Below are 19997 nucleotides of genomic sequence, written 5' to 3'. Positions count from 1 at the left end.
CCACAACTGCCCTCCCCTGCTGGCCATCTTGTGACAACATGAGGGGGGCCAACATGCGGTGGCCATCTTGTGACTACCTGAGGGCAGCCATCTTGTGATGAAATCGCGTGCGGGCAGGATGCCACCTAGGCTTTTATTATATAGGATTGTACTATTTCCATATTAACAACTCTAGACTTACTTTTTCCCCACCCTCATGAGTATGTAAATTTATAATTATGTGCAAACATGTATACATGTAAACAAAAGGTTCTACACAAAGTAAATACCAGAGGTTGATGCCCAAACTTCCACACATGAAAACTTAAACATAAATTTTTACCTATGGAGAGACACTTGCAAATGGTCTAAAACATTAAGGATTTAGTATTTAAAAATAATTTAGAATTGGTTGCCTCTGGAAAGGGGCTAGGACACAGAAGTAGTAATGAAACATTTCACTGTACACCATTTGTATCTGAACTACTTATTAACTTTTTAAAAGAACAACTTCTTTTATTTTTTTCTTTCTCTCTCTCTCTCTCTCTTTTTTAGAGACGGGGTCTCGCTATGTTGCCCAGGCTGGAGTGCAGTGGCTATTCACAGGCTCGATCCCACTGCTCATCAGCACCAGAGCTTTGACCTGCTCCATTTCCAACCTGGGCTGGTTTACACCTCCTTAGGCAACCTGGTGGTCCCCTACTCCCAGGAGATCACCATATTGATGCCAAACTTAGGATGGACACCCGATGGGCATAGCGCACTATAGCCCAGAACTCCTCAGCTCAAGCGATCTGCCAGCCTCAGCCTCCCGAGTAGCTGGACTACAGGCGTGCGTCACCGCACTGGCAAGAACAACTTCTTCTAAAGTAAGCTTCCTATTCCCCCTACCAGAAGGGACAAATAATTACATTTAAATTTTCTTTTGTACAGAATATGATAAATTATCTTAACCCTCTATCTGAACCTCATTCCTGACTCAATTTGTTGGCTAGAGGTAATATGGTAAAGTAGATATCTTCAAAACTAAGTAAATGTGTAATAAAATGAACCAAATCTCATCATCAATGAGAAATGACCAAATATAAACAGACCATACAATGGAAACTTCTGAAGTCAGCCTTTGCCCTAAATCTGAGGTAATCATTCTTTGCAAAATCAATTTTCAAAGTGTTAGGTCTGACCAAATAATCAAATCAATAACCTCTTCCCTGGGAAACTGACCTTTATTGATTTCAGAGAGGGAGAGGAAGAGAAAGCTAGAAGCATCAATGATGAGAGAGGATCATTGATTGGCTGCCTCCTGCATGCACCCTACCAGGGATCGAGCCTGCAACCTGGGCATTGCCCTTGACCAGAATTGAACCCAGAGCCCTTTAGTCTACAGGCCGATGCTGTATCCACTAAGCCAAACCCGCTAGGGCGGAAACTGACCTTTAGATCATTTCGGAACCGACATTCCCTTTCACTTAGATCACATTCCATTTGCTAAGATCAGTATCTTTCCCCTCTGGACTTGCCCAAAATCCAGCCAGAAAAAGCCTGCCTAGAGTCCTTTAAAATCTCTGACTCCCAGTCCCTGGGTGCTGGCGCCATTTTGGGGCTCAGCCCATCTGGTCTCCAGATGACCTAATAAATTTATAATCCCTTACCACTTTGGCCTGATGCATTTCTCCTTCGGCGACCCTAATATTTGGTGCTGAAAACCCAGGGGGTTCCACGGAGAAGGGGAGCCATCACCCCAGCTGCAGTCACCCAGAGTTTGCTACTCAGAGAGGAGTAGGCAGCAGCTGCTCGACCTGGGCTTACCTCCAAATCCTCCAAATCCTACTCGGGTGACATGATCGCCAGCCTCGATTAGGCCTCCCTCCCTTATAGCCCTCCCGAACCAGCCGAGGAGGATGCGGGATGGGGAACCCTCCTTCCCATTGCTGATCCCCCCTTCCCTGCACTCAACACCAGCTCATTTCATCTCTGGTAAATAACAATTAGATCACCCTTTGGATTTCTGATTTGCTGTTTTCCGTCTCAGGCAAAGGTCCCACAGTCTTCCTCACCTCGGGGATGCCCGCCACACGGATCAGACTGTCTTCCTCTCTCTCTGGAGCCCGAGTAGCCGGTGGGGACGCCCTTCTGGCTTCCCAGGTCTCCCTTTGTGGCTTACATCCTCTTCCTAATTACACCATGGGGAATTGTTTTTCTGTCCCCCCCCTCCCAAAAAACACTTCTCTGGGATGTCTCCTCCGTAATCTTAACACACTCGGCCTTTCCACGGAGGTCTCACCAAAGCACCTTATCTTCTATTGTAATACTGCCTGGCCACAATATAAATTAGACAGTGACTCACTGGCCCGAGAATGGAACTTTCGATTTTAAGTCTCTGGGACTTAGACAATTTCTGTCACCGCAATGGGAAATGGTCAGAGATCCCCTACACTCCGCAATCATCCTTCTCTCTGTCAAACTTGCTCTACTTATCAAGTCCTACTTCTCCACTCAAAGCCCCCTTCTGCTGGACCTTTCCACCCTGAGGCTTCTGATCCTTCCTTCTCCGACCCATCAGGTCGCTCAAACCCTCCCTTGAACCCTTCCCATCACCTGCTTCTCTGTTCCCCTATGGGTCCCCCGAATCCACCTCATGTCCCTCGTCCGAATGCCCCGCTGTCTTCGGGCTCCATCTCTTTGTCCACCTCCTCAGTCTTCTTACCGAGCCCCCTTCTGACTCATTCCAAGGCAACCCAGCCTCCAGCTCCCATCCTACTCTCCCAAGAGGTAGCCTGAGTATTGTCTGAGTACACATTTTCCATGTCCAACCTCGCACAGATTGAGAGATGTCTTGGGTCTTTTTCGACTGACCTGACCACCTTTAATAAGGAATTTGGGTACCTGACCCCACCCTATGACCTGACCTGGCACAACATCTACGTCATCCTGTCCTCTCTAACCCCAGAGGAGGAGGAGCACCTCTGGCTAGCAGCTCAGGACTATGCCGATGCCCTCCATAGACAGAATGCGGCGGCAAACCACGCTGGTGCTGATGCGGTCCCCTAAACTGACCCGAGATGGAACTATCAGGTCAATTCTCCAGGGCGCCGGCTCCGTATCCATGATCACCTGTTTCATTGCCAGACTCAAAAAGGCTGCCTATAAGGCAGTCAACTATGACAAACTTAACAAGATCACTCAAGGTTCTGACAAAAACCCAGCTCTCTTCCTCTCCCGTCTCACAGAGGCCTTGCAGAAATTACCACCTTAGACCCCACCTTCCCAGAGGGAACCCTTCTTCTGAACACCCATTTTATATTGCAATCAGCCCCTGACATACACCACAAACCTTGAAAAATAGACACAGATCCACAAACCCTTCAAAGAGACCTCGTAACCTGGCCTTTAAAGTCAAAACAAAGGCAAGATCAGGCCAAGACTGAGGCCAGAAGGAGGCCTTTCAGCTCCTAGCCACTACTCTCACAACCCCAAACGAAGTGCTGGTCCTCCAACCAAGGGAGGGGCTAAGCCTCCTCCGGGCCAATGCTTCAAAAGCGACACAGGGCCAAGTCCTGCCCAAACCTGAGACCCTCACCTGGGCCCTGTCCAAGGTGTGGAAGGGAAGGCCACTGCAGATCAGACTACAGTCTGGCCTCTCCAGGTCAGACCTCAGCCAGTCCAGCAAAGCCGCCCTCTGGATCTCCTGGGAATGGCCACCAAAGACTGAAGCTGCCCAGGCCCTGATAGGGCCTCACAGACTTACATCACTAGGACAAAGCCTCAGGTAATGATTGTGGTGGCAGGTAAGCTGATCTCCTTTTTAATTGACACCGGGGCCACTTATTCTGCCCTCCCCAAATTCACTGGGACCCTTGTCCTCTCCGTAGTCTCGGTTATGGGGGTTGGCAGATTAGTCTCACAGCCATTAACCACCTCACCTGTACACTGCATCTTACTAAATACCCGCTTTATCCCCTCTTTTCTCATTCTATCCCAGTGCCCAACAGAGCTACCATGCATCCCCCCCATAAAGCCCAGTTGTCCCAAACCACAGTCACCTACCTCATTCCACTCTCACCCCACAAAGTTGAACCATTATCTTAAGCCATAAACGCCTTATCTCCTCCATGACTATCCCCTCCTCTAGACAAAATGTAGTTTCCTTTCTCGGGCTCACTGGGTACTTTCTCATCTGGGTTCCCAACTTTGGACTTCTCGCAAGGACGCTCTATGATACGTGAGGAAAGGACCCCACACTGAGCCTTTAGATCCCAAGGCCAGCATTCTCATCCTCTTTAATGCTCTAAAAAACTGCTCTCAACTCAGAGCCTTCTCATCCCCCCTTTCCAAAGAACAACTTTCTTTACTGTAAAACTGCAAACACTTACTTAACAGTCTTGCTACTATCAGAAGCTGAACTCATTATCACCCGAACCTTAGCATGTTATCTCTAAGGAAAATGTGGCAGTTTTAAACCCAAGTAGCCGGCGGCCTGGAAACTACAGTCCTAGAACAGGCTGTGGTGCCTGCTTGTCCCCCATCCCCGCCCCGCCTTTTCTCCAGCCTCATATGCCTATACATAATTTTCCAAAGTCTTTGGTAACTTAAAAGCTTTGAAGCATTGCTGGGTTAAATGACATACATCTAAATATAGCAAGTTTTAAGTTCACCTGATCTTACCTTTTGTTAAAGAAAATCCATAAAGTAGATTTGGAACTGTTAATGTAATGTGCTTTGTTAAAGGTGTGTTTCTTGAAAGTGAGTGTGTTCATAAATGTCAATCTAAGAAATGCTGGTTGTTTACTTTTTGGTTATCATTGGAGAATTAAGGTTTCTAAGAGTTAAGAATTATAATTAAATTGGAAAGAAATTGTATGGGTTTGGTAATAGAAGGCATGAGGCATAGATACACATTATAAAGGAAAAAGAAAGTACGTTAAAATTGTAAGAAAGTTTGCGAAAGTTGTAAAAAGGTTTATAAAAATTATAGAAGGTTTATAGGGAGAAATGTTAAAGGGAAGTAATATAAATGACACAGGCCAGTAAGCCAGGACAAGCAGAATAGGGAAACTGAGATAATTAAACAGCAGTTTGCATCCATCTAGAAAATCTAGATGCCAAGCAATCTGCAATCATCTAGTAAATCCTATCTTCCCTAAACCAAGGACAGTTAAGACATTTATGGTTTGACCCTAGCCGTTTTGGCTCAGTGGATACAGCATCAGCCTGCAGACCAAGGGGTCCTGGGTTCGATTCCAGTCAAGAGCATGTACTTTGTTTGCAGGCTCAATCCCGGGCCACAAGTCGGGGCCATGCAGGAGGCAACCAATGGATATCTCTCTCTCACATCAATGTTTCCCTCTCTCTAAAAATCAATGGGAATATATCCTCTGGTGAGGATTAACAACAACAAAAAAAGAGTAAATAATTTGCATTTTTCCTCCCCAACCACAGGGTTAATAGCTTAAATCAACCTATTCAGGGAGACAGATAGTAGAAATCCAATTAGTGCCATTTGCCAACCACACCCAAGTACAAATAAAGTTAAGAGAATAAACCTTATTTTGGTATATTAAAACAGTTTAATAAATTATGAATTTTTCTCCCTACCTTATCCCTCTAGAATTTGGCAATTCTTAATGAGTGAATCATGGCAATACGTTTCTTTGCATGAATTCAGTAAGACCACTTTCCAATTGTTGTTTTATTAACCAAGTTTTTGACTGGAATATCATGCCTAAAAAAAATGTGCCTGGATTCAGGGCACCACAAGAAAGCACTCTCAAAACTGATTGAAGCCAGTCAAAAGCCACTTGCAAGAAAAAGCCTGGTACCTTGCTTGATCACGTGGTTCATAACAGTCTTTTCAGTCTGGCCTAGTCCGGGATGCCGCCCAAAAATTAACAGAAAGAGCAGCAAAGATTAGAGAACATTAATCAAATTCATGGGACTACTGGCTAAAGAATATAAATTGGACCACTTTTGAACCTTCACCAACCAGTCTCTCAGAGAAATCATGTTGTTACAACCCCTCACTCCAACCATGAGGAATCTATACAGTGTTCCAGCCAACTACAATCAAAGTCCATCTGCTTATGATCTCAATGACCACCCTCAGCAGGAAGTATGGAAGAAATGACCTCTGACCCTATTCCATAAAATCAAAAGGCTGGAATAGGTCTGATCAAATAATTGAATTGACACCCCCTGTCCTGTGAAACTGACCTTTAGATCATTTCACAACCAACATTCCCTTTCACTTAGACCACATTCCATTTGCTAAGACCAGTACCTTCCCCTCTGGACTTGCTCAGAATCCCGACCCACCCAGAGAATTCTCCACTGAGAAAAAGCCTGCCTAGAGTCCTTTAAAATCTCTGACTCCCTGTCCCTGGGTGCTGGTGCCATTTTGGGGCTCAGCACATCTGGTCTCCAGATGACCTAATCTATAATAAAAGCTAATTAGACCGGACAGCCGAACGTCCTTCCAGACAAAGCCACGGTGACTGCGAGGGCCAAGGGCAGGCAGCCACGGCGGCCAGCAGCAGCAGCAGCAGCAACGGCGGGGTGATGGGGGCGGCATCTTCCCTAATTGGCCCAGTCGCCTCCAGCAGAGAGAGGCCAGAGTGCGGCTTAGGACATCCTAAGCCACCAGTAGGACATCCCCTGAGGGCTCCCGGACTGTGAGAGGGTGCAGGCTGGGCTGAGGGACACCCTCCAGTGCACGAATTTTCGTGCACCAGGCCTCTAGTAAATTTATAATCCCTTACCACTTTGACCTCATGCGTTCCTCCTTCAGTGACCCTAACACAAATTGTACCTTTCCCTTCCCCTATTCACCCTCTGCTGGAAGCTTTAACAATTAATAGAATCAAAATAGTAAAACAACAGTGTACATAGCAACTATTAATGTTCCTATAATGTTTTATCAAATTGAGTTTAAAATAAAGGCAAATGGTAATACATTTTAAAATTCATTTTTAAAATACACATCAAACAGACGGAAAAAAACAAGGGCTAACACAGGTTTTGTTTTAGGTTTTTTCCCAAGGCACATCCAGAACCAAAGATACTGGATGCATACTATAGCTGGATGGCAAACAGAAAAAAGGTGAAGAAGGATAAGAGATAATAAATATTACAACCCATCCCTAACTGGTTTGGCTCAATGGATAGAGCATCTGCCTGCGAAATACTCTATCGATTCTGGTCAAGGGCATGTAGCTTGGTTGCGGGCACATCCCCAGTTGGAGGTGTGCAGGAGGCAGCTGATCGATGCTTTTCTCTCATCGTTGTTTCTAACTCTCTATCCCTCTCCCTTCCTCTCTATAAAAAAATAAAATGTATTAAAAAAAATATTACAACCCAGTAAATAAGATATCAGTTCTTCTTTCTAGAACTTTCTGAACATCCCAACCATAATTCCACCTTTAAGGTTCTATTTAAAAAAATCTAAGATGTACAAAAGTGGTTATCATAGTTTTATAATAGTAAAAAACAGGAACAAAAGGAGTTCCAGTCAGGATGACAGTGTAAGAATTAAGAAAAACAAAATCTAGAATAATCTAAATGTCTGGCTAAAAAGGAATGTTTAAATTGTAATACATACTATGATGTATTATGCAGCCCTATGTTTCATTTTCTTTCATGACATGGGGAAATGATCACAATACAATATTAAAGTATACTAAAGATAAAAAAAAATAAGCATAGCCCTAGCCAGTTTGGCTCAGTGGATAGAGCGTCAGCCTGCAGACTGAAGGGTCCCAGGATCGATTCCGGTCAAGGGAACATGCCCAGGTTGCAGGCTTGATCCCCAGTGGGGGTTGTGCAGGAGGCAGCCAATCAATGATTCTCTCTCATCATTGATGTTTCTCTCTCTCCCTCTTCCTTCCTCTCTGAAATCAATAAAAAAATATTTTTAAAAAATAAGCATAGCACATGCACATAAGTATAAAAAGCACAGAAAAACACACACTCCAAAAAGTTGAAAGAAGCCGAACCGGTTTGGCTCAGTGGATAGAGCGTCGGCCTGCGGACTCAAGGGTCCCGGGTTCGATTCCGGTCAAGGGCATGTACCCTGGTTGCGGGCACATCCCCGGTGGGGGGCGTGCAGGAGGCAGCTGATCGATCTCTCTCATCAATGTTTCTAACTCTCTATCCCTCTCCCTTCTTCTCTGTAAAAAATCAATAAAATATATTTAAAAAAAAAAAAAAAGTTGAAAGAAAATATAACCAAACTTTAACACTGGTTATGACTTGGTGATATGATTTTACTTTATACATTTTATTAAATCTATAATAATAAAAGCGTAATATGCTAATTAGACTGGACAAAGCCAGGGCTGCGAGGGAAGCCCGGGGCCCAGCAGCTGGGGGAAGGAAGGCCTACTCTTGCACAAATTTCGTGCATAGGGCCTCTAGTATCATATAGTGATCATATATATATATTTTTTAAATATATTTTATTGATTTTTTTCAGAGAGGAAGGGAGAGAGATAGAGAGTCAGAAACATCGATGAGAGAGAAACATCGATCAGCTGCCTCCTGCACATCTCCCACTGGGGATGTGCCCGCAACCCAGGTACATGTTCTTGACCGGAATCGAACCTGGGACCTTTCAGTCCGCAGGCCGACGCTCTATCCACTGAGCCAAACCGGTTTCAGCATAATGATCATATATTAACTCCTATAATCAGAAAAAAATTTTGAATGCAGAAAAATTAACGTAGATGTGTTCTTTTTTTTTGTTAATCCTCACCAGAGGATATTTTTTCCATTGTTTTTACAAGGTGGAAAATAGAGATGCTGGCCAGTGAAATGGGGAACTCAGAAAAAGCATCAATTCTATTGATGAGAGCTCCAGAGTTGTAAAACCACGAAAGTGAATCATATGTCAGAAATTGCTGGAACTGCCCCCAGGACATTCAGGGAACCTGTTTTCTCTCACTTGAGTTTGCTCTCTATTCTTTAACCTTTTTCTAAATTACATTGCAGAGGTAACTACTCACCTCTAAAAATAATGTTTTTCTAGAAACAGCTTTCTGACCCTAAGATTTTACCCAGTAGCCAATTTAAAAACTGATCAACCAAATGATCAGGGCTATCCCAAAACTCTGGCTACCTTGCATATTAAACAGGGAAAACAAAATATTTGTCCATTAATTCCAATAGGATATTATACTATATACTAACATATAGTTGGGATTACTTTTATCAGATGACCCAGCATCTCAATGTAATAAGGAGCTCAAATTCACCCACATACAATACTTTGTGAGGCCTATAAAGACAGCTTGTGAGCAGTACAGAAATTAAACCATATTTTCTCTTAAACCATATTTACATCTCCGATGGGCAAGAAGAGGATACAGACTCAAATTCAAATCAAGCAATCATTATTTGTTGAAAACTGTACTAAAGCTACATATGGGAGAAGTTAGAAATTTTAAAAATTTAAATGTTGAAATGAACTCCATTATATACCCTAAATATCACAATTCTCTGTCCTTAAGAACTCTCTGAATTCTATCCTGAGATTTTAAAAAATTCAAATTAACGGTCAAGCAATTACAATTACAAATTTCTTATATATTCCCTCTACTGATCCAATAAAGTGACCATACATTGTCCCATCTATAAATAGCTATTTATAAGAGAAAAATATAGTGAAAACCACTTCTGAAATTCTTAACATAAAACATTTTTACAGGCCCAAGCCAGTTCTGCTCAGTGGATAGAGCGCTGTCCTGCACATTGAAGGGTTCTGGGTTCAATTCTAGTCAGGGGCACATGCCTCGGTTGCAGGCTCTATCCCCGGTCCCAGGCAGGGTGTGTGTGTGGAGGGCGACCAGTAGATGTGTCTCTCTCACATCAATGTTTCTGTCTGCCCCGCCCTCCCTTCCACTGTCTTTAAAAATCAATAGAAAAATATCCTTGGGTGAGGATTAACAAAAATAATTTTTTTTTTTTACAGGATAACAAAAAGCTTAAAGACACTCTTTCAGAGGACACACTATTCAAGAGGAAGAGACTAGACCAAGCTTAAAAAAACAACAGTCCTAGCCAGTTTGGCTCAGTGGATAGAGCGTCAGCCTACAGACCAAAGGGTCCCAGGTTCAATTCCGGCCCAGGGCCCTGGTCGGGACTCATGTAGGAGGCAATTAGTCGATGTGTTTCTCTCACATCGATGTTTCTCTCTGTCTTTCCCTCTCTCTTCCACTCTCCCTAAAAATCAATGGAAAAATATTCTCGGGTGAGGATTAGCAACAACAAAAAAGAAGACAACAAAATGTTTTCTTTCCATAGAGAAGAATGGGAATATATAGAGAAAACAAGGTCAGCATGACTAGGAAGCCTGTGCAAGGTTTCACTGCATAGATCACATGTAGATTAGAGGATGTCAAATCTTCATTTATTCAGATTCTACAAATGACAACTTTACAAGTGATACTATTAAAACTGTGGGGATGCATCAGTTCTCAACCTCTCATTTAAGGAGGAAAGAACTGATGCTCATGAAGCTTCAGTGACTTACCCAGAGTCACACAGCAGAGGTGGGATTCAAACCCATGTCTTCTCTCACTTCTCCCTTCCTGAAAAGGATATTGCTAATAAGTCCTCAGGGGACTAATAACTGGCAGAAGAGTTCTGAGGATATAGAAAACATAAAAAAGCCCCTTCTTCCAAGAGCGCCAGAGTAATAGAAATACTCTGAATTACATATAATATAATTATATACCAATATCATTAGCCAACATAAATGTCACAAATGACTTCTGTGGTAATCTGGAGAAAGTTCAAGTTCAAAGAAAAGGAGAACTAATTCTCTCAACCTTCTATCACATTGATATTAAAGTTAACGCATCAAGAATGTTCTTAGCTCCATGTCACTGCAGCACAGGACTCTATTAAAGGTCCACCTGGGGGTTGCGGCCACTCATCTAGAAATTCCCAGTTACTACGACCCTATTTTCCTATGGCTTAGGCATTACTTTCTTTCCTCAGTGACCCCTTTTTTCCTTAGCAGTATTTGATCGTATTCTAGGAATTACCTTAGGGAACACTTGCTAAAACATCATGGCATCGCAGAAAGAATACATCTTAGATAAATGATTCAAGTTATGGCACTACTACTGAGAATGGATAAATTACTCAGTCTCTCTGTGGCTTCAGTTTCTCTAATTTTATTCTCTATAAAATCAGAGTGTTAACTGAAACTATTCATTTTAAAGGGTCGTTGCAAGGATCAAATGAGAATTTGTAAGAGTGCTTTATAAACTGTAAAATGCTCTGGGCCAATTCAACTCTAAGGCCTTAGATTTGAAATGTATCTTCAACCCTCAGCCAAGTTCTCTGTAGACTGCTTTAGAGAGTTTGTATTTCCCTGGGGCTCAGCTATCACTCTTGGGCATAAAAGAGAAAGGGAAGAAAGAAGTCTCTGTTCTAAATCTTGGGCTCTCACCTGAAAACTTCCTATCCTTCTCTGGCTGTTCCTTGCTCCTGTACAATCCCAAACATTCTAAGGTCCAGGAGTAAACATCTACACTAATAAAAGAGAAACATGGTAATTGGCGTACGACTGCTACCCTTCCCATTGGCTAATCAGCGTATCCTTATGCAAATTAACTGTCAGCCAAGATGGCGGCCGGCAGCCAGGCAGCTGGAAGCTAACAGGAGGCTTGCTTGCTGTGGACTCCAACGTTCCCAGCCGGCCTCTGAGCTTCAGTTGGAAACATAGTAACATTTACAGAAGATAAACAAAACTCCAGAAAGCTCCTGTCAGTCAGCCGGGATCTCAGAGCTGGAGTCGCAACATTGTTTCGAATACAGAAAACAAAGGCCAGAAACCTGCTTTCAGCCGAGCCTCAGAGAGAAAGCCGGCTCTCAGCTCCAGTGACAGCCATGGAAGGTAAATAAATGCCAGAATAAAAAAAAAAAAAGGAGAGGTTTGGAGCTTCAGTTGCCCGCCAGCCTGAAAACAGCCCTCAGTCCCTCACCCAGACTGGCCAGGCACCCCAGTGGGGGCCCCCACCCTGATCCAGGACACCCTTCAGGGCAAACCAGCCAGCCCCCACCCTGAAGCAACAAGATGGCGGCTAATTTGCATACTGAAGGCAGGCGGCAGCAGGCAAGGCTGTCTGCGGTCTGGGCCCCGGATCTGTGACCCTGCCGGGCGGGATCAGCGGAGCCTCGAGGCTTCCCGGCACCGGGATCAGCGTGACAAGGGGCAGCGCCCAAACCCCCTGATTGCCCTGCGGCTCTGTGTGTGACAGGGGGCAGCGCCTCAACCCCCTGATCAGCCCTGCGGCTCTGTGGGTGACAGTGGCGGCGCCCCAACCCCCCCACGGGCCCTGCTCTGTATGTGACAGGGGGTGGTGCCCCAGCTCCCCTATTGGCCCTACTCTGTGCGTGACAGGGAGGAGCTCCTCAACCCCCTGATTGGCCCTGCTCTGTGTGTGACAGGGGGCAGCTCCCCAACCCCCTGATCAGCCCTGCTCTGTGTGTGACAGGGGGGAGCTCCCAAAACCCCTGATTGACCCTGCTCTGTGCATGACAAGGGGGAGCTCCCCAAACCCCTGATGGGCCCTGCTCTGTGTGTGACAGAGTACGGAGCCCCAAGCCCCGATGGTCCCTGCTCTGTGTGTGACAGTGGGCAGTGCCCCAACCCCCTGATCGGCCCTGCTCTGTGCGTGGCAGGGGGTGGCGCCGCAACTTCCCTATCGACCCTGCCTTGAGTGTGACAGAGGGCGGTGCCCCAACCCCCCAATTGGCCCTACCCTGAGCGTGACTAGGGGTGGCATCACAACCTCCCCATCCACCCTGCTCTGTGCATGACAGGGGGCGGCGCCCCAACTCCCCAATCGGCCCTGCTCTGAGCCCGACCAGGGGCTGCACCTAGGGATTGGGCCTGCCCTCTGCCACCCAGGAGCAGGCCTAAGCCAGCAGGTCATTATCTCCTGAGGGGTCCCAGACTGCGAGAGGGCACAGGATGGGCTGAGGGACCCCCTCTCCCCCCCCCAGTGCACAAATTTTTGTGCACCGGGCCTCTAGTTTATTATAAGTAGCTAAAATAAAGGAAAACTTTTCAATTGAATCATCTTTGTTTACAGTCAATATCATAACCCAAAGTGTCATATAGTCAGAGAATGTCTTCTAAATTTCTACTCAAGAGTATTCAGTAGTCAAAAAAAGAAAATTACATATGCATTTCATAAAAAAAAAAAAATGAAAGAGTACTTAGTAGAAACACTCTGAATTACAAGATTTAAACTCAAGGTCTATTTTTCATAAGGTAAAAACAGAAAAATTCAACAGATTATATAAAAATTCCATACTACTACAAATCACAGTGTATATCAATTGCTCATAAATGTTAAGAAAGCACTTTTCAACAGCTGTATTACAAAGTACTAGTGTCTTCTGAAATTGTGAGGTACATCACAAGTAATGTTACAAGTTTATGCCTGACTTACATCATTCAGATAAATCAGAGTAGAATCTATTCTCAGTATCATTCTCATTCACTTGCTTGCCTACATGACTTTTTGAGCAGAAGGAATTATGGCTACTGCTCTCCCAATTCATGTAACTTACATCCTCTCTCAACCATGCTGCAGCTTAGAAACTTGAATAAACACCAAAGATTTCAAAATGTCAAACAAGTCAATTTCTTCCACATTACCTTTGCTAAGAGTAACAAAGCAAAAAATACATACTATGTTAAATTAACTTGTTTTTTAAAAAGTATATTGTGAGCTAAAACAAGATAGCAGCCAGACCACTGATCTCTAGGTCTGGGGCATATACAATGAAGACGCTTACTGAATCCCTAACTTGATTTAAAGAACCTTTATTAGCTGTCAAATTTTGAAAAGTGCTGCACCTGTTACACTCCTCAATGAGTGCGGTCAAGTAAAAACCAGCTTCATCCTGTATTTTTACAAAGCTGAGACTCACATCAATGCTTTTGACCTAAGTTTAAAAAAGGAAATGAAAAGTCAATATGAAAATAAGCAACAGAAGGTAACTTTCCCCAGAACAAATGCATTGAAGTTTAAAATGTTATAAACAAAATATAAACACTACTATACACCTAAAAATTTTAGCTTAGAAAAAATAAACTCTTTTCCAAAGAGTTTAATTTAGTTTTAAAAGCAATACACATTTATAGTTTTAAAATTCAAACACAAAAAGGTTTAAAAAAATAATAAAACTGCAAAAGTAAAAGGTACTCTCCTTTCCTCAGAGGCAACTTCTAGGTATTGCAAGTATATGCATGCTATATATACTTGTTAAATTACTATTAAAATCACTACACTTCAAATCACTACAATGTTTTAAATATGACTTATTTTGTATTTAGACTGGTTGCTCTAATTATTTAGAGCTTGGGTTAACTACTTAAAGCCATGGTTCAGCACAATATTTAGTAGTATAATGGTGAAAATTAGAAACTATATTAATGTCCATAATTTAAAAAAAAAACCACTTTATTCAAAATGTCTTATAAAATACGGCCAGTTAAAATCAAGTTTAGAAAGTTTCTAAGGCCATGGTATAAAACTCGTTAAGTTAAACAAACAAGAAATTAGGTTACAAATCTATGTGAATATTGTATCTCATTTACACCAAAGATGAATTTTTTAAAAATAAAACACTGGAAAAAAATATGTGGAGAGATGACTTTTGAATGAATGGATTATATTTTGTTGTTGTTGGTTTTATATATTACTATCCTTTGTAGCTTTTCAATAACAAACATGTCTTTTGTTTAAAATGGTGGGGGAAGGGCTATTAGAAATGTGTAGCCAATTTAAATTTAAATAGAAAACGATTCATGAAAGTAGTGCTACTAGCATATTCAGATAGCTAAAACAGGTAGATTTATTTAACACAACTTCTATGATTCTGTAAATCAAAAAGACTAGTCAATACTGCTGTAATATATGGAGGTATGAGCTTTGTGTCAAGGGAAAATTGGGCTTGAATCCCGACAGTACTAGTCGCTTTACCTTGGGCAACTTATCTAAATACCCAGAGTCTGTTTCCTCCAGTGTAAATTAGGGATAACAATATCTGACTTGGAGGGTTGATATGTCAGGTAAACAATATAAAGGAAATAAAGGGACTGGCATATATATTCCATAAACAGTAAATGCCATTATTATTGATATTCAGACAGGTAATTGTTTTTTAATGTCAGACTCAAATAATTTTCAGCCCTCTTTCAGAATGGCTTTCAAAGTGCCAAACTGTTCTTTACCTAACTGCAGTGTCTACTGATACGTGCCCAACTACGGAAACAAACATTCAAATGGAACAGTACATTCAAGAGGAATACAGACATATTCACCAAGTTCATTCATTCAACCAACATTCATTGAGTACCTACTATGCAGTGAAAAGACAAGACATGTCCCATTTTCAGAGTTTAATTTCTAGTGTGGGAGACTGAATATATATATTAAAAAAAGGAAATTCCAAATAGTGACAAATATTATGCAGAAAACAAGAGAAGTCAATGCAATGCAATCTCCTTGAAGAGGCAACATCTGAACTAAGAGCTGAATTATATCATGGAATTAGCAAGATCTGGGATAAGAGTAGTGAAGCCATAGGGTAGGTACAAGCAAGTGCAAATGCCCCAGGGCAGGAGCATGCCTGGCAAGTTCCAGGAACACTAGTGGGCCTGGAACAAAGGAAGAAACGGATGTGGCCAGGCTCCATCACACTGATCTAGTGCCAAACAGGTAGTGCCTGGCAAGCTTCAGTGAGGAGTCTGGATTTTATTTTGAACATGATGGGAGGCTTTCAACAAAGGGGCAACAAAATCTGATCTACATTTTAGGATCTCCTAGACCTAGACTGTAGTCAGGGGAACGAACCATAAAAAGCCAAAGTGGAAGCAGGGAGACCAGCAGGTTACTGCAGAAGGCCAGGTCAGAGATGGTGATAGTTGACAAAGGTGGTGGCAGTAAAGGTGGGAAGAAGTGGATAAATCTAGAATATATATTGAACACTATAACTTAAGGCAAATCAAAGAAAAAGAATCAATCAGATAATGAGTAGTTAGCATCTGGGACTGATTTTACTTACCCAAGAGATACAGAATGAAAATAGAGGTTTAAAGGTTTTAGGTAAGTATATGCCTAATGGAAACCAAAAGGGTTATCAGCATATTTAGGGTACTTCACAATATGTACTTATCCCTTGAAGCTGAGGTGAAGAGGCCATTTCCTTCTCTTTTGGCACCACCCTTAAAGCACACATCCAAAATTTAATGTCAATAAAGCATACTTAGTATGATTCATAAAGTAAATGTTTCAGGACCTTACTGCTGCAGGCCTGGACAGCTGGTCAGCATTGGGAACATACTGTGACTATGAAATAGAACTAAACCTCCACCTGAATCAAATCACTAAAACAGCAAACACTTTTGAAACTTCCATATTGTCAACTCAAGTTATTCTGTGCTTGCTCTTCCGACAGTTAAACTAGAAAGGCCTTACTTTGCCACACAACGCATACTAATTTCTTAAATCTTATAAATATTTGGGAGGAAATCTTTTAAAACCCTCATTTTTATTGTTATGGTCTGGCAAACATACAGTGAATAGTCCTTAAAAGTTAAGATCCAAAAGTCCACATCTGAAAAAGCACTTGACAGCTTTTCTTGTAAACCATTCTTGTATAACATATATAAATTCCACCCAGGCTGGGTAGCTCAGTCGGTTAGAGCATTGCCCTGATATGCCAAGGATGTGGGTTCGATTCCCAGTCAGGGCACATAGAAGAATCAGACACAAATCGAAGTTTCTCTCTCTCTCTCTATCTCTAAAATGAACAAATAAATTTTTTTAAATATATGTATAAATGCCAAAAAGAAGTCTGAAAGGATCCAAACCACAGCTAACATTGGTGATGGCAGGAATATTGATGACTTTTTTCTCTTTCTTTTTTGTTTATATGCCTCAATCAACATTTTCCCCAATTATTAAAAATTATTTTGTGTAAGCAATAATATTCAGTTATGCATTAGCATAAAAGGTTAAAAAAGAACTACAAGAAAACAACTAATTCAACAGAATTCCAACTGTGGTAAGAAAAAGATTTCAGCCCTGGCCAGTGTGGCTCAGATGGTTGAGCATTCTCCAGAGCAGCGGTTTTCGGACCTCAGGGACCACCAGTGGTCCACAGACCATCTGTTGCCCACGCTGCTCCAGAGCAGCAAAGGTCATGGGTTCGATTCCTGGTCAGGGCACATGCCCAGGTTGTGGGTTTGGTCCCCGTCCTGGATCTCCAAGTTTTTCTCTTCCTCCTTCGCCCGCTCCCGCTCGCTCCCTCTCCCTTCCTCTCTCTCTACAATCAATTTTTTTTAAAAAGAACGAAAAAAGATCTCAACTGCCCTCGCAGGAGGAAGAAATTTGTTAAGAAGAGGTCCAGACAAGAAGGTCCCCTGCAAGGTAGTCGTCTAAATTCGTAAGCACTCTTCCCGGATTTGATAAGGGACACGCAATTAGCACATACTTCTGTTTTTCTTTCTTACTGTTTACCAAAGAAACACCTCAATTAATGAGTTGGAAGGGGGGGTGTTCTTTTTAAAAACCAAGTTAGGACAAAAAGGAGGTTTGGTCTTCAGGTCTCCTTGGTGTCTTGGGGGGCTAGCTGCAGGCTACGCTGGAGGAATCTGCGTGGCCAGCCACCGAAGTGGAACACACGCTTTCAGCCTCCTCCACAGAAACCGGCAGCCAGACGCTTCCTCAGCCTAAGGGTTCTCAAGAACAAACCAGCTGAGACAGTCACTGCCCTCCTCCAAGTTCCTGCAGGCAGAGCTGCCAACGATTTCTGACAATAACACCCCAAAACTGGACGGTCTCCCTTCAACACCACACACAGGTTAATATGTGCGTAAAGCTCACCCGACTCTCTTGAATGCAAACCCAAGGTATTAAGGCCACAGCTTCGATTTTGCCAACTAGGACAACCAGAAACATCCTATGGACTCTCGCCGGCTAACCAACATCATCTGGGCTAAAATCTTCACACAGACACAGCCGCTTTGGAAAACTTTGGCTTTCAACCGCAACATGGGACTTCAGGTGCTCCTGCCATCAGTTTATCGCGCACAACCTGTGCTACCTCTTGACTGTCTGCTCTGGTTCCACTTATTGAACAAACAGGAAAAAAAGGGGGGGGGGGAATCCTTTAAATTCGCAACACACTGCAGGATAAAACGCTCCCGCTTTCTAGATGGCAGCCTTCCTGTCTCATCAATCCCAACAAAGGACGCATCTTGGTGCCTGCCTTAAACCTGGCAAGGGCTGAAAACCAGAGGTAAAATGCTACAGTGTGAATTTCAGGATTTGTGGGTCTCTCCTACCAGCTACGTAATGACTCCCTCTCTTCTCTTACTCCATCATACGCCTCCACCCGAGTTAACTGTCTCGCCCTAAAAATAAAACCCCCCGGGGCCATCGTCCACTGTCCTGCCATAGCCCCGACTATGGTTTCCTGCAGAAAAGCCAAATTGCAGGCTCTCTGCCTCGCTCCTCGCGGGGGGGACCCGGGCTCGACAGCAGCGGGGTTCTCCCGGGCAGACTCGCCAGCCCGGCCGGGAACCACCGAGCCCGAGCAGCAGTCCCGCTGTGTCGTCGCCACCGCAGCCCGCGAGAGCCGGAGGACCCCCCAGGAAAAACCGGGGTGAGGAGAAGGTGGGCCGCCGCAGGGGAGACACTCACCCGCCCAGAAAACAACCGACGGGGCGGGGAGGATGGGGGCCGGGAGCTCGGCTCGGCAGAAAGACCGCCTGGGGCTTCCGGAACGCGGCGGCGGCGGCTCCTGGCCTCGGGCTTCCTCCCCTCCTCTGTTTTGGTGCGACTGCCCACGTCACTATTAGCCACGAGACCCGGATCTGCCCGCTTCCGCGGGCGGCGGCGCAACAGATTGCAGCGGCCCGAGACCCCGGCGGCGGGGCTGCGGAGCGTGCGCGAACGCCGCGCCTGCGCGGTGCGTCGGCGGAGGCGGGACGGGCGCGGGCGTCGCGATATTCCAGGACGGATTGCGGCGGTTGCAGTTCCGGTTGACTGGGCGAGGCCTCGCGGATGTTAAACTGCCCCCACGTAGCCTCTGGTTTGTCCGGGATGGACTGTTTCCTCTACTGGGCGTCCCTGTTTGCCCAAACGGATGGCTGTCCCCGACTGGAGTCTTTAGAATAGCGGGGGTGGAGGTGGGCGCAGGTTGATGTCCGCTGGGACAGGGTACCACTAACAGATTGTTTTTGATCAAAACTCAGAGCCAGGTGAAAATGGGGCATAGAGGATTTTGTCTTAGGTACAAAGGGACGTTGAATGTGGCAGCTATTGATCCCCTTTACCCTAACATGTTTGCACCCAGGAAGCTGGCTACAGTTAAGCTCAAAAGGAGTATTGCAAGGAAGATGTCACCAAAGCCTGACTTGCTGGTCGAGAGATAGCGGGAGACTGGAAGAGGGAAGCTGTGAGGTCGAAAATAGGATCCTATTCACTTAAAATGAAATCATCTAAGATTGTTAGGCAGCTAGCCTAAGCCTTTGTTACTCTGACCTTAGGTGCTGGAATAAGGATACTATTTGTGGAGTTAAGAATCGTCTTTTTAGACCAAGTTGGTGCTTCCTACTCTGGCCCCCTTAGTCTTACTGCTAAACGTTTGGGGCCCAGGAAATCTCCCAATTTGGCAAAATTTAGGGCTACTCTATTGTTTTCTTAAGGTCCATGCGTTGACAAACTTAATTAAAATAGAACCAGTGGTGTCCTGGCTGGCTTGGCTCAGTGGATAGAGCATCGGCCTGCTGACTGAAGGGTCCCAGGTTGGATTCTGGTCAGGGGCACATGCCGGGGTTGTGGGCTCGATTCCCAGTAGGGGGCGTGCAGGAGGCAGCTGACCCATGATTCTCTCTCACCATGGATGTTTCTATTCCCTTCCTCTCTGGAATCAATAAAAATATATTTAAAAAATAAAATAGAACCAGTGGTAAAAGTGGAGTTCCAAGAAAG

At 44.1% G+C, this 19997-nt stretch overlaps 1 protein-coding gene across 1 annotated transcript in view; it reads right to left on the bottom strand.

Annotated features, from left to right (window-relative positions):
• The window catches only part of SMIM14 (small integral membrane protein 14), a 68980-nt gene extending 50041 nt beyond the window's left edge, over nt 1-18939 (bottom strand). Inside the window, exon 1 of the mRNA XM_070397746.1 lies at nt 18705-18939. The gene's annotated coding sequence lies outside the window, so the exon portion shown is untranslated. The remainder of the gene's footprint in view (nt 1-18704) is intronic.
• Nucleotides 18940-19997: the final 1058 nt, after the last annotated feature.

This window comes from Myotis yumanensis, unplaced genomic scaffold, assembly GCF_028538775.1.
Source record: "Myotis yumanensis isolate MYYU_CA2020_CCGP unplaced genomic scaffold, mMyoYum1.0.hap1 SCAF_1, whole genome shotgun sequence".
NCBI lineage: Eukaryota > Metazoa > Chordata > Mammalia > Chiroptera > Vespertilionidae > Myotis > Myotis yumanensis.
This window is presented reverse-complemented; position numbering and strand designations above follow the sequence as displayed.